The following is an 11,577-nucleotide window of genomic DNA, read 5'->3' as shown; positions in this document are numbered from 1 at the left end:
CTTTAGAAAGCTCATTCAAATCCAATTTTAACTCATCAGATCTCCTAGAAAGAAAGTGTCCTTTGTGGAAGGTAAAATAGACTAATTTGACCTCTTTATTTTTTTGCTAGTTGTCACTCTTCCTACCCATATACCAGGATGCTGTGTGCCCAGTTACTCGAACAGGCTGAAAAGTCACCTCTGGGCTCCAATTAGTTGCCTTTCAAAAACCTTCTCACAGAAGATAGATGCATTCCTTGACTTCTGCAGACCCTCAGCAGTGCTGCAATGCTTGCCATCATCTCCCATTCCTGGTTATTGAAGCACCTGCTGACCACGCAGGAACATCTGCACAGCCCCCAGTCGTACCTGGCTTTGGCTGAGAGACAGAAAGCAACATGGGTGTGAGAGAGGAAGTGACACTGGTTTCGCAACCCGTTCCTCATTTCTTCTAAGTAGTGTTATACGAGTCCTTCCAATTTTAAGGACAACCAAAGCTGGGTTTCTCAAAGCATCTTTCCACTTCATGTGGAATAATGGCACACAGGCTGTTCTAGTTGCAGTTGGTTGGTGAAATTTGCCAGGGAAAAAATGGTTTGATCAGAAAATGTGAATGCGTTGGCTCAGAAATGATTTGTAGAAGCAGACTGAATGCAGTCTCTTGAAAAGCTCCAAGTGTTTTTTAAGTCCTGGGAACTCTAGCTCCAGAGTTGCACATTATAACATTTTGCAACTATTGAGGGAAAATTGGTGGCATCTGTTACCTTTACTGTTACTATTCAGAAGGGGGAAAGTGATAAAGTTACAGGAAATTATATCAATTTCACAGAGTTGTTGTTGAGATGACAGGCGGTGCACAGATTTTCCGAGGCAATATCATGTGTCTGTGAAAGATATCCTTATTGTAGGAAATTGCAAAGCATAAAATTATCCACAACCTGGAAAATTTTCCACTTTCCACAAGTGTTTACTGCAAAGAAGTTTTCAGTATTTCTTCTGGTCATTTACTGACCAAGAATAAACAGAAAACACAATATGTAATCCTTAAGCTGTTACTCATTCCTTGAATAATAGATTCTATTTTTCACAAAGGCTCCAAGCAATGCCTTCTTGGCATCTGTAGGAAGATGCCACACCAACAGTTGTGGAAGTAGAAGTGAAGAAGTCTTCAGGCCACCCTCACAATGTATACTTTGAGTTTCAGAACATGCAGCAGGGCAACGTTAGCAGCCCTGTAGGCTGGCTGTAGCTCTGAGGAGAGGGACACGCAGGGTCAGCTTCCTGATATAGCTACATGTAAACAGCTGGGTTTCAGGATTTATAATGAGATCTCAGGAGATGGGTTCTGCTGTTGCTAATTGGTGTTACTCAACTGAATGGGAAGATGGGCTTAGACATCTGCGGCAGGGAAACTGCAGAGCTCTGTAGAACCTTACATGAAATTAAGTGGTGTTGTATGTAATACTTTGTGCTCAAATGAGCTCGAGTGCTGGTGATCAGGAGTGAAGGCCCAGGCTCCAGCAAAAGTGGAGCATGAGGTTCAAGCTGTGCCAAGAATGCCTGTGCTGCATTTCCCAGTATTGCAACTGCAGCTGCATGCTGGGCACAGGGTTTGCCTGAGCACCACCACATCAGCAGGCTTACCTGCTCTTTGACAGGAGGGAAGGTCCCATGTGGCAACCACTGCCAGCTGTGGCATGTGAGCTGCCTGGAGGTATATTTTCAAGCAGCAGGGCAGCACTTGCTGTTCCCCCACAGCCTCGCTCCTGCCAACAGATGGGCCCTATACACAAGTTAGGCTTTTATCAAAAGGAATGATCAAAATCACCACTGCATCCACAAAGAACAATGAGGATTATAGTCGAGCCCATCAAGCTGGGAGACACATTTGCATCCCCTGATCTGTTTGCCCCCCTTTCCAATCATATAAAAGCAACCCCCTATAAACATGTATGGCTGTCTGCATCTAAGACAAGAGAGCTAAAAAGATCTCATTGATGAAGGGATCAAAAGATCATTCTCATCAAATCTCTTTTATGTGTCATACTTACACATCATACATGTCTTCCACAATTATCATTTAATTTATGCCTCTCCATAAACATACACCAGTCGCCTCAGTGGTCTCCCTGCTTACCATCTCTGGCAGTGAGCACCGCTGCCAGTCAGGTGTAAGGACAATGCCCGGCCATTCATTTCTCCACACCAGCTGTTCCTCTCAGCATGCACTGAGATCAAGTCCTGCTGACGAGAGCCCTGCTATGGCTGCTGCTTATTTAATTTTATCTTAAGACCTCATTCAGGCGGCCTGTTCTGGAAATGTGCATAAATATGGAAATGTGAAGGGTAAGTATATTTTAGAGGAATGCACATTCCAGACTTCAAATCTCTCACAGAATAGCTTGTAGGACTGTGAGCTTAAGGGTTCCATTTTCCCTAGATGCATAGGAGATATGGATTGGTAGGATGCAATAATTAGCAGAAGAGGATTGTTAACCTACCACCAGTACCCATTGTGTTCTGTGCTCCAGCACGTGGCTTAAACTGTGACTTAAATCCCAAATGACAGCAGTCACAAGTCCAGTACCTGGTATAATCAAGTGCCAAGAAGAGTGCATTATATACCCCAACCCTGCAAAGGACCTTGAGCAGGAAGGAACCCATTGCCTTGGAGCTGCTTGTGTGCATAGAACCTGGTCTGCAGCAGGCAGCTCCAAGGTCCTGGCACCCTGGAGTGCTCATCCAGGCTTATGGTTACATGGACTCAACCAAAAAGATGGGAGGGTGCTATTGTTAAGGTGATCATAGTGAATTAGTGGCACAAGAGAGAAAACTGGCATAGTAAGTGCCATGAGGTCTTTGATGTCTGTATTGAGGATCCAGATTCAGTAGCTTGCTTTCAGGAACATCCAATCCATTTTTCCATTTAAAAAGCTAACGAGCCTTCTTTTCAGAGAATTTCTCGTTCTGGTTTCAAGTTCTGCTGCTCACCAAAACATTATGCGTAAGATTTTAGAAAACTGCTTTGAAAAAGACATTTTGTAGCAGAGGGAGAGATACAATTTGCATCTGTAGAAAAATAATGAAAAAAAAAAGAGAGAGAGATTAAACAGGGAAAACCTTTTCTTAGACATAGATTTAGCCTCAATGGTGTCATTTACAGATGTCTTCCAACTAATTGCTATTAGTTGAATTTTTCAAAATCTTTTGTATGAATATTAAATGGAGATAAAGTCTTACAGCTGTGGCAATTACATTTAACTTATACCAGTGGAGATTTCCCTTCCCCTCTTCCTTTTCTTGACAGTCTCTTCTATTATCAGTCAGAATGCCCCACTGAGGGACATGCTTCTGCTTGTCAGATTTCTACTTGCTTCTCCCACCTGAGAGAAGGCATTTAATGGTACTTTCATCTTTCTCTCCCTCTGCTTGCTAATCTAAGTTGATCAGTAGGTGCCAAAGCTAGCTTATTATTCTGTATTTTTTCCAGTTTTATCTGCCAGTAGCTGGTTATTCTTTGTGTTGACTTTCGGGTGTCTTTCGGGTAGCATGTTACATTCTTCTACAGACTAAACAAAATATACACAAATGGTATACTCTTAAATACAGTGATAAAACTTCCAAATAAATGAAACCACTGGCTTCAAGAGCCCACTCAGAAATAGCTTCAGTTTCAACAGACCTTGTATTAGGGATTCAGAACTGAGTGGCCAATTAAACTGTTGGTTCACATCGAGACCCAGCAGTGGGGTCTGCTGGCTATTTCTTGTGAGCACTGGTTCTCAGGGCAGAAGATCAGCATTCTGTGCCCAGCAAGTCCACGTGTTTGCAATATGGTGTTGAGCAAACCAGCCTCTCTCTTTAGCTTAAGATCTCCCAATCCGTAAAATAAGGACTGTGATGTGGCTGTCCTTTCTAAAATGCCTTGAAATCCACCGATGAAAAATCACCAACTATGCATTTACACAGAGATTTCTCTAAGAGCCTCGGAATGTTATCCTGAAATTATATAAAAACACACAGATCAACTATGGAATGTTCACTTTGGATAAAGGTGTCTGAAAAGGTCATATTTCCAGCTTGTGGACAATTTGCCTTCTTATTTTTATTTTCAATTTTAGCCCAGCTCAGAACAAATTCAGAAGTGATTAGTATTTCCTTCTACTGGGATGTTCCAAAGAAAACAAAACAAAACAAAACAAAAAACAAACAAAACAAACCTCCAAACCAACAGTAATATCAAGGAATTATGGCTTCAAAATAATTACATTCTCACATGAATTCTGTACTGTAGATAAGTGGTGCCTCAGGTAGGGGGTAAGGAGGAAAAGAAAATTGGTATTATAGAGAACAAGAGACATTTTGTGTATCTAAACTGCTGTTCCCCTTCCTGCTCTCAAGCAGGCAGGTTTCTTAGGGATGCCTTCCTGGCAGCAATTCAGACAGCATGGGAGGGATGCCACTGAGTTAAAGCTTCCTGCAGGTAGCAGTAGCAACTCAGCTTTGCTAGGAGCCACTGCCATAATTTCCAGCATCAATAAACATTGGTACCAGTCAGTAAGGGGGATCTAGAAGAAAATTGAGAGATCTTTTTCATTCTCTGATTTGCCATCGCTCCTTGACTTCTCCAAGTGACATTGGCACAGTTTCAGCAATGCTAACCCTCAAAGCTTTATGGAGGATAATCCCAGCCACATTATCAAAAGGTCAGAGGGAGTGAAAGTTATGTTCAGTCTTCAGAAACACTGTGGATGGCTGAAGTTTCTTAGAAAACCTGAGCTTTTTTTTTTCCAAGTTCCCTCACCTCTAATGAGCAAGAGTACTTCTGCCAGGTATTGAGTTTAGTTTTAGATTGCAGTGTTGTTCAGTGCTCTGTTACAAAAGCCAAATAGATTTAATGTCCAGGCCTGTAAATCCTCCGCAGTGAAACAGAAAAAAATGAAGTCACAGAATGGAGCACAGTTAATGGGAGTGTAGGCATCAGTGGTCTGCAGCGATTTCTCATTAACTGCTGTGCTGATTTATATTGTTGTCATCACAGTCTTTTGGTATTGTTTTGTTCGATGCACACAATATTGTTACAATTAGATCAAAATTTGTCTTCATGGGAGATGTTGGCCTAGCCGGAGGGCAAGCATGATATTCCTGGGCAAACTGTAACACAATTTGGCACCAGAAGCTGTCAGCTCACGCCCACTATATCTCCATCACTGTACACAGGGCTGGTGAGCACAGTGTACTCCACCTGCACTAAGCCTTTAAACAAAAGGACCCTTGAGTGTGGTTGAGGATGGGAAAGGCAGACAGCTCTGCCTGCAGTGCCTCAGCACAGGCAGGATGGAGGCCAGATGCTGTCGGGTTCCCACTCACACCACCAGTAGCAGCCCAAAGATGTCCCACCCACGGGATGCATGCATTCATTATGACTAATCACATTCTGCACATTGGATAGTAAAAAGCCCAATTAATCATCATCTCACTTTGCCAAGTAAGTAAATGATATTACCCTCATCTTACCTGAAGGAAAACAAGTCATCAAGCTATCACTGAAAGAGCTGGGGCTGGTGCCAGGACTGGTAAACAGGTATCCAGACTCTCAAGTTTTCTGGCATTCACCCAGCTTCTTTCAGACAACAAAACTGATTTCACACGGAGTCAGGCTCCAGCTGACTCCTCTGCAGCAGAGGATGGTGTCAGCCAACCTGTCCTGATGTTCTACAGAATATCCTGGGCAGCAGGACTCTGCAGAATCACACAATCATAGAATCATTCAGGTTGGAAAAGACCTCTAAGACTATCTAGTCCAACTGTCAGCCCATCCCCACCATGATTGCTAACCATGTCTGTCAGTGCCACATCCCCACTTTTCACAAACAACTCCAGAAATGGTGACTCCACCATCACTCTGGGCAGCATGTTCTAGTACCTCACTGCTCTTTTTGAGAAATTTTCCTAATGTCCAACCTGAACCTCCCCTGGTGCAATTTGAGGCCATTACCTCTCGTCCTGTCACTGTCTCCTTGGAGAAGAGGCTAACTTCCTTTTTGGCAGTTTGAGAGAGTGATAAGGTCTCCCCTGAGCCTCCTCTTCTCCACAGTGAACAATCCCAGTTCCCTCTGTTGCCCTCTGTAATACTTTTGCGCCAGACCCTTTGCAGCTTCATTGCTATTCTCTAAACACACTCCAGTGCCTCAATGTCTTTCTTATAATGAGGAGCACAAAACTGAACACAGTGCTTGAGGTGCGGCAACAGTATTTCTGATACAAGCCAGGATGCTGTTGGGCTTCTTTGGCTACCTGAGCACACTGCTGCCTCATGTTCAGTTGGCTGTCAACTAATAACCCCAAACACTCTCTGCCAGAAGCATGTTACGCTTCCTGGATGTTAGCTTCTAGTAAACCGTTCTTCATTTGCTGAGAGAAACGGGGAGCTTAAGGGCCAGTATCACATCAGTGTTCCATGAGATGTTCTGGATAAAACAGTAGGGCACAGTTTCCCTCCATGAGAGTCTACTCTTGGTGAGTCAATTCCTTCCTTAGCCCTACATCTCCATGCAGCAGATCTAGAGACTTCAAAATTAAGTTGGTGGCTAGATAAGGAACTGGCTGGAGGGCCGGGCCCAGAGAGTGGTGGTGAATGAAGCCAAATCCAGTTGGCGACCTGTCACAAGTGGTGTTCCCCAGGGGTCGGTGCTGGGGCCTGTCCTCTTCAATATCTTTATTGATGACCTGGATGAGGGCACTGAGTGCATCCTCACTAAGTTTGCAGATGACACCAAGTTGGCTGGAAGAGTGGATCTGCCTGGGGGTAGCGAGGCCCTACAGAGGGATCTGGACAGGCTGGAGAGCTGGGCTGAAGCCAATGGGATGAGTACCAAATGCCGGGTCCTGCACTCTGGCTGCAACAACTCCAGGCAATGCTAGAGACTTGGGGTGGAGTGGCTGGAAGACTGCATAGAGGAAATGGATCTGAGGGTATTGATTGATGTTCGGCTGAACACGAGCCAGCAGTGTGCCCAGGTGGCCAAGAAGGCCAATGGCATCCTGAACTGCATCAGGAATGGTGTTGCCAGCAGGAACAGGGCAGTGATTGCCCCCTGTACTCAGCTCTGGTGAGGCCGCACCTCGAGTGCTGTGTCCAGTTTTGGGCCCCTCACTGCAAGAAAGACTCTGAGGCCCTGGAACGTGTTCAAAGAAGGGCGACAAAGCTGGTGAGGGGTCTGGAGCACAGGCCTTATGAGGAGCAGCTGAAGGAGCTGGGAATGTTCAGCCTGGAGAAGAAGAGGCTCAGGGCAGACCTCATTGCTCTCTATAACTACCTGAAGGGAGGTTGTAGTGAGCTGGGGGTCAGCCTCTTCTCTCATGTAACAGTAATAGAACTAGAGGGAAGGGCTTCAAGCTGCTATGGGGAGATTTAGGCTGGACGTTAGGAAATACTACTTCTCTGAAAGAGTGGTCAAGCACTGCAATGGGCTGCACAGGGAGGTGGTGGTTGGCTCCACCAACCCTGGAGGTGTTCAAGGAATGGTTGGATGTTGTATTGAGGGACACGGTTTAGTGAGTGCTATTGGTGATAGGTGGGTGGTTGGACTGGATATCTTGAAGGTCTTTTCCAACCTTGGTGATTCTATGATTCTGTGGTTCTGTCAGAATCACAGTGAAGAACAGCAAACACTTCATTCCTACTTAATTTGCATGTGGGCATGAAAACATGGGTGCAGAATAATGCTTCTCATTAGAAAATAAATCAAATAGCCTAGGCTGTCTTTCAATTCAGAGGCATCACAGAAAATGTTTCACAGGTCCCATAGATAACCCTGTCCTTTTCAAATGCAAACCAATAAAAACTTCTTGTCCCCTAGTTATAACTCAGCTCATCCCATAGACTTGCTGCAGGTAGGTCCATGAGACCACCTGACTTGAAATAAGTCAGTAAATATTGTGCAGTTTACAGTGCTTCCCTGTTGCAAAGGGACAAAGAAAGAAAATATGATAAATAAATAAACAAAAAGCATCAAACTTACCAGAGATAACAAGTGCTTGGCTAAACATGATTATCTGGAGAAGATGACAGTTTATTTATCCTAATACATCAGTAATTCTCCATGCTATAAAAAAACTATCTAGTTCAGCTTATTTACTGTTGTGGGTTTGGATATCCCAGTCTGAATTCCCCAGACACACACAGAAAGGAATATTTTTATAAAAAAAAAACAACTTTCTGTCTTTGCATTGTATGTACCTGACATTGCCCTTCCAAGACACCCTTGCAGTGATTGACTGCAGCAATACAGCTACAGTGTACCAACAGCAGAATGTAGCCATGGTTTGATGGGGTAAGGCAAACCGATTCTGTCACATTTGGGAGAGCTAACAAGAAGGAGGAGGTCTCCGTGGATATTACTAAATCAGTGGCAAAATTCTGCAGATGCACAGGAAAACAGATCTGTGGTACAGCAAAGGGAAAACAGGAAGAGATAGGGATTTGAGCCTGGCTTGAGGGTTCCATCCCCAGACAGATCTGGATTTTGTGTGCTCAAGGATAGTGGAGACACATTCTGTACTTGCAGCTGAAAGGGGAAAGCAATCGTCTCTCCCTGCTTCTTTCTGGGAGGTAAAAATACATCCTGCCTCACATTTCAAAAGAAAAATAATAAAAAATCGAAACAGGAGAATTTCCACAGTGGATGCTTCCTAGCTCACCTGTGCAAATACCTTTGTATCCATTGGCAACAAATCTCCAAGGTCCATCTGCTTCCAGCCAACACCCACTGATTCAGCCCCAAATGCTCCTACTTTACAGCCCTTCATTTCACCAGATCATAGAAAGAGAGGAGGAGGGAAAAATCCTTGGGATTAATTTTAATCCTTGAATGCAGCTTTAGATCTTGTTTATATGGTGTCTGACCCACCTCCTTGTCTGTAAAAGCAACACCCCGTACTTAATAGGTGACTCTATCTTGCCCATGGAGACAACAAGGAGTGAAGGGGGAGTGAGAAACTGAGGCTGAGGCAGTGGGTAAGCAGAACATAGCAGAGGAACTATTTGCAATTTATGTCAAAAGATTCCCACCAGTTTTTCTTGGCTTTATTACTAAAACTTGCTGAAATAAGGAGGTAGAGTACGATTTTACAGACTATAACACATTTGGCGGAATGACAGGAAAAAGCTTGGGAAATACCTTTCACATTCAAATGGACAAAATAATACATCCAGTAGCTTGTATCAGCTTGGCTTTCTGCATGCCTAAGATTTAAATGTAAATCTTTGCCAAACGTAGGAGTTTTTAAGAGTGTTAATCACATAGCTCTTTTTACAGAGTGCAAAGTGATTCGAAACCATTGGGGAGCATTAATACCTTGCGGGGAGAGCTGCAAGTTGGAAGCCTGCAGTTTGCAGTACTGCTGAAACATATAAATCATCTCAGCTACAGTGGAATGTGATGATTCAAAACCATCAAGCTTTGGAAATGGAAGAAAGGCATGATCTTGAAAGAGTCAAACTGCTTTGCATATGCTGAGCCCAGCTCTACAGCCCTGATTGAGACGTGCAACAAGCATCAAAGCACTTGCTGTAAGATCAAATATCTTCTGCTGGAAAATTTTCAATAAAACTTACCCTTTCTAGCTCTGCAAGTATTTAGAAGCACCGGGCCCACTTGTACAGCAGTTTGTACTTGGCATAATCACTTGCTGTTGTGCAAACTGAGCATAAAACACCTCTTCTGATCCACTAACAATCGTACATCATTTTGCCATCTTCATTGGTGCAAAGCTATGGTGAATGAGTGCTTTGTTCTGTAAGGAGAAACAAGTTGGAGTGACTCTTCTCTCACTTCCATGAGATTACCAGGCTATAATAAGCAGAAAAGATGGTAAAATGAAGGCTGCCTACAAAATTGTGAAGTTATATAAAATGGAAGTGAAAAAAAAATATGTTAGCTCAGCAGCTTCATCCCTACTAGCATTATCAGCTGGAGAGCAGGTAAGCATCATCATCTTCTTTTCCTCTAACCTTGCTCAGTCTTAAATACAGAGAAAGAATAGATTGCAAATTTTTCATGTATTATTTATGTAAAAGCTGCCCTAGCTGAGAGCTATACCATGCTAATAGGAAATTTTAGGAAAGGAAAGCTCTAAACAGAATTCAAGAGCAAACAGTTGTAAATTGTTCGTTCTCAGTGCTCAGTATGATGCAATTAGTAACAGCGCTCTTAAAAATTCCATTCACCCCTAAAAGCCTTCACTTACTCATAGAGAGAAGAGTAAGTTTACCAAATTTCTATATATATCAAAATCATTCTTCTTCTGAACAAGTTTTCCTGCCTTTTTCCATATCAGTAGATAGGATGATAAGAGAGCAAACTGGACTTGTATGTGCAGGCTATGAGGAGCTGCATATTCAACTTGATGAGTAATTGCTATTGCAAAAGATCTCTGACCTTTCTGGAGAAGCTGGGTTGCTCTCACTGCCTTGTAGCAAGCCCCTGCAAGTTGGAATGGAGTGATGACAAACACTCTGCCTGCCTTCCACAGAGCTCTATTCAAGCTGGGATGGCAAAGTGTCTTCTAGGTTGCTATAGTCCTTCTGTCATTGGCATTTACACCCCCAACACATGCTAAAATAACTAAGTGTGAGCCCTACCAAAGGGCTGTGCCCATTCATGTGCCAAAGTGGGAGCACGGTGCTTGCTGCTGTGAACAACTCACATGCAGACCCAGCGTGAGCCCCTGCTTGGCCGCATCCTTTGTGGAGGACTCCATGAGGAGAAAGTGTTCCCATCAGCCTGAGGACGGGAAGGAAAAGAAGGAGTTCCAGCCATGCTGAAGGCCCCTCATCACAGACACTGATGAAGAGTCTGTCTCCTTCACCTAAACTGCAAGTTTTGCAGAACCTGCAGGAATGTAATGTCTTCAGGGCCTCTTCTGCTCTATCAGATTTGGTTGAAATTGGCTGATAAATTCAAAATGCATAAGGGAGAAGTTGAGAGAGAGAAGCCCATCATGTGTTTTATATCCTCAGAAAGTGCATGTGCATTCAGTATCCTCCTGTGTATGCATGAATGTGTATAAGCATGTATGTATAGATGCTCATCAATATGTAACAATTCTTATCAATATGTATATATACTCTTACACACACCCCTTACATAGTGTGCTCTAAGCTGAGGTTAAACATGCTAGAATTATAAATGACACCTTCCATACAGCCTCAATTCAGTTTCTAGTATATGTGCAATGAGAGATAGCCTTTAATAAAATGCTCTTTTTCTTTTTTTTTCCATGGGGAGCTAGTCATATGGTGAGAGCTGTGATAAGAAGTGAGACTGGGAAGTAATTACATTCCTTGCTTCATTTGCTCCATCATGTAGGAAATGAAACTTTTGCTAAGAGCAAAGAGCATGAGAGAGCATGACTTTTGGAATAAAATGAGTGAACATTAGAAAATAAAATTAAGTTGTATCACTGCCACTAGTACAGACTTCCTCGCTAACCATAACCACAGCTCCCTCACTTTGCTTTACTGGCAGTGAGTCTACAGGATAGACAGGGCAGAGAAAAAGCACAAGGGTTAGTGTAATAAGGGCTGATGTTACA

Source organism: Centrocercus urophasianus, unplaced genomic scaffold (genome assembly GCF_019232065.1).
Source record: "Centrocercus urophasianus isolate 14NV4802_14NV808 unplaced genomic scaffold, USGS_Curo_1.0 seq_10, whole genome shotgun sequence".
NCBI classification, from domain to species: Eukaryota; Metazoa; Chordata; class Aves; order Galliformes; family Phasianidae; genus Centrocercus; species Centrocercus urophasianus.
This window is presented reverse-complemented; position numbering follows the sequence as displayed.